Raw genomic sequence first — 4,203 nt, 5'->3', positions numbered from 1 at the left:
GATGATACATACTCCACAGACACTGGATCCACCAATTTGAAATCCTGCAGCAACATCTTTTCCTGCATCTTTCTATATAGGTGCCTACAATTGGAAAATATCCCCAAAAAAATGATGAAATCTAAATTAATGAAACACATAAATAAAGTCCAATTCGATCGAAAGCTTACCACATATACACAACTATGCAAGTGTCTGTGATTGGCTTCAATTCACAAAAGGGAATTATGTCATCGCAGTTAACATGGACTGTGCGCTCCATGCCAAATACATCAGGAACTAATTCCAAAATCACATTCTCTATTTCATCAAGACGCTGAAAATAACTATATAAGATGTGTAAGGGTCTTGGCACATTGGACAATTGTAACTTAGACTTCTCTTTTCTGTTGTCAACTTTTTTCTTCCTAGTCTTCTACATATGTAGATGCAACCATATATATTAGATATGTGACATACTTTAAATGTACACAAAATTTAGACAACACTTTATCACATTTACCTTATCCCGCATGCTGATCAAGTGTACAGTCCAAGCTACATGGCCACCTACAGCATCCCCAATACTCTGACATGCAGTTGGGATTGCAACAGGCAGTGGTGCTGATTGATCAATTGCTTTATCAATGGTGATCCTCATGCAATTCACGGGTAATGGAACATCATCAATAAAGTTGCCAGGTCCATTAACAGAGACAATTGTCCCATATGCAACAGTCTTGTCATTAGGCTGCAATAACAACATCACTACTTTTCCCTATAAGACAAACAATTCATGAATCATCAACATATAGTGCTTTACAAGCCTCATTAGATACTAACGATGGGATAATAATATCAAAGTGAAATATATATTTAACCTGTAAAGACGAATCCTTCTCAATAAATTTCACATCATCATCATCATGTTCATCTAGGCCTTCATTTGAGAGGCACCTTTGAAGTTCAACTTCAGGTTTTATATCGAGGAGGCATTGCGATTTGACCGAGCAACTACCCTTCTCCTCACTCTCAAATTCTCGACCAGATATTTTAAACACCATTGCTTCCAATTTTTCTATTCTTTCACCTTGCTCAGAAAGCATAGCTTTTGCCTCCTTAAACTCTTTCTGTTGCCTATCATAGGCATCCTTATCAATTTGCACCTTCCCTCTAGAAACCTTGAAGAAGGATGATGGAGTGACATTTGCTCCTATGCCTCTCACACGTCCACCATGTTCGTTAGAATTCAAGGCCTTCGTGAGAATATCTTCAAATGGTTTGGTAAAGAATAGCTTACCATCCTTCTTTTGGACAATATAATCATCCTGTCATGCATCCAAATACAATAACTTTAAATATATACATATCTCATATATGTACAAACAAGCAATTTATGTATACTTTTGCTTACAATCTTATTCACTGTTTGCTTCAACTCATCGCCAACAAATTCCCCTGCTTTGTTGAGCTGCCCTCTCTTCCAGAGGATGACTCTGTTTATCACATCGTCATCATATAAAACACTAGACTGTAAGCAAAAAACCACATGAAGTCAACGTACTCAACACCAACTTCAACAACCATAAGTAGGAATTTAATAAGATATTTTTGTTTACTGAATACTTACTATTTTTTTAGACAAACCCGCATATCCTTTTCGAGAAAGACGGTGAGGGTATAAGTTTGCCTTGCTTCTTTGATTTTGTAGTTCACTTTTTTCCTACAAAGTAATAGATGAATTATAACAACATATATCAACTAGAGTTAAAAAAGACCACCTTAAACAACTTACTATAAAGTCTTCAGACATCCGATTAATCACAAAACTACTCCAATCATCAGGTGAATTAATGCAATGCCCTTGAGGTACCTTGTTGAGAAGCTTCGGATTATTTCTATTTGGTTGGATGAATGTCTTGGTGAGGTGAGATTTATACTGACGCCACTTTGAATTTGCAGAGCTCAAACACCCATTCCTCCATTTTGGGCCCAGTTGATATGTCAACTACACAAACAAATATCTTAAGTAAATAAATAAAAGAAAGGAAAAAATGCATCACATAAGAAAGTATCATGTTACTTACATTGACAGATTCCCATATCATGTTCTTAACTTCATTCGGCACCTGCTTCCAAGAGTGGTAATTAATATTAACTTTTTCCCGAGAAAGCACACCAATAAAACTCTGCAATTCAGAAGCCTTTTGGCCCACTGGCTGTCCATACTCATTAAATTTCACACTTTATTTAACTCCCTGACCCCTTTGAACAACAAGCTTATTCATTTGTGTACGACCTCTTTTTGATCTTGTTGTTTGGGGCATCCCATCTGATCCTATGTATTGGCTATCCTCAACATTTGTTTGTGAATTCTTATCCTGTTCAACTATCTTATCATCACGTGCTGATTTAACCTTTTTTCTAGTGTTCATAGTGTCCAAAACGTAGTCATAACAGTAGGAATTTGAAATACAGTAGAGCATATAATTCAAAATCACAACAAAGGAAACATTCGTATATTTTAAAAAAAAACTACTACCAAACAATGAACCAAAGTTACCAAAATAAAGTAAATAGTCACATATATAAACCATAAATAAAGTTACCAAACTAAAAATTCTCATTGTCAACCCAAATCCCATCATAATCTCCACGAATACAGGGTAGTTCATTGTCATCAGTTTCGTCAATATCCATTGATGACATCCATTTTGTGAAGCATTGGTAGTGGATTGAAGGATCTCCCAACTTATCATCAGTGATGTATTCAAAATACTCTCTATTTGTAGTTGAAAGTACAACAGACCATGTGGGATCTTGAGGGTCTTCTACATAAAATACTTGCTTCGCTTGAGTGCCCAAGATAAATGGGTCGGATTTGAATCCCATTCTCTTAAGATTTACAAAGGTGAAACCATTATCATCTACTCTAATACCAGTGTTATTCTCTACCCAATCACACTTAAACATTGGAACTCGAAAATCATGGTAATTGAGCTCCCATATTTCTTGTATCACACCATACTACATCATGTCTGTTATAATTGGATTTTTATCCTTTGAACTTGCAACTTGCATTGTTTGTGCGAGCAAGCTTACACTCGAGTTTTGAACAACTCGTGCATTATCATGTTCTTTCGTGTAATAAGTGAAGCCATCGATCATATAACTAGAGTATTTTAGCACTTGCTTGCTAGGTCCATTCACCAACAGCTTCACTTTTTCTGATAATTGATTGGAGGAAGAGGATGTTGTATTTTTAACCTACAATTCATCATAAGGTGGTTTAATTATTAAATTTCTTGTGTTCAATAATAAACATGCTAATATTTATGGTACTTACATGTTCATAGAACCAAGAAATAAAACTTCTGTGGTGCTTATCTTGTAACCACTTTGCACCTTTAATAGGAAATTTTTGCTTCAAGTGTGTCATATGTTCCCTAATCAAAATTTTTTGAAGAGATTAATAAGATATTTTTGTTAACAATTTCATGAGATTATTACTGAACTAGAGGGCTTACACAATGTAAGAATCAACCTCAGCGTCATTTTCCAATACATAACTGTAACGACCCACCTTCTACTGACTAGGCTGTAAGGTCGGGGGTTACATTATGCTAAACTATTCATGGGATATCACTAAGTAACAAGGTGTGGAAAAGCTGAAATAATTAAAACTCTCTACTATTTACTACAAAATCTGGAATCATACTCAGAATACACTTCTGAAGTTGTACATATGCTAAAGAAGGAAACTTAACTTTCTATTTGGTCAAAGACCTGAATTTAGACACTTCTAGCTGAAATCAGACATTCCAATCGATCGACTGATCGATTGGAGTTGTCTGATCGATCCACTGATCGATTCAACGTGCTACTGTGGACAGGGTCAATTCTGGATCGATCGGCTGATCGATCCAGCCTGGACAATCGATCCGATGATCGATTCAGAGGCTCTCTGTTCACAGGAATTAAGTTCCTGATCAATCGGCTGATCGATCCATGGCCGATCGATCAGCTGATCGACTAATCAGCTCTCTGTACGCGGAAGCCGCGTTTCAATCGATCGGCTAATCGATCGAGGGCTCCTCAATCGATCAGCTGATCGACTCAATGGCGTTCTGCACGTGGGGACTTCTTCCAATCGATCGGCTAATCGATTGAGGACTCCTCAATCGATCGACTGATTGATTGGGTCTTTAATTTCTGCAGAAATCA

Source organism: Zingiber officinale, chromosome 2A (assembly GCF_018446385.1).
Source record: "Zingiber officinale cultivar Zhangliang chromosome 2A, Zo_v1.1, whole genome shotgun sequence".
In the NCBI taxonomy this organism is placed as follows: Eukaryota; Viridiplantae; Streptophyta; class Magnoliopsida; order Zingiberales; family Zingiberaceae; genus Zingiber; species Zingiber officinale.
The sequence above is the reverse complement of the archived record's forward strand: the minus strand, read 5'-3'. Positions refer to the sequence as shown.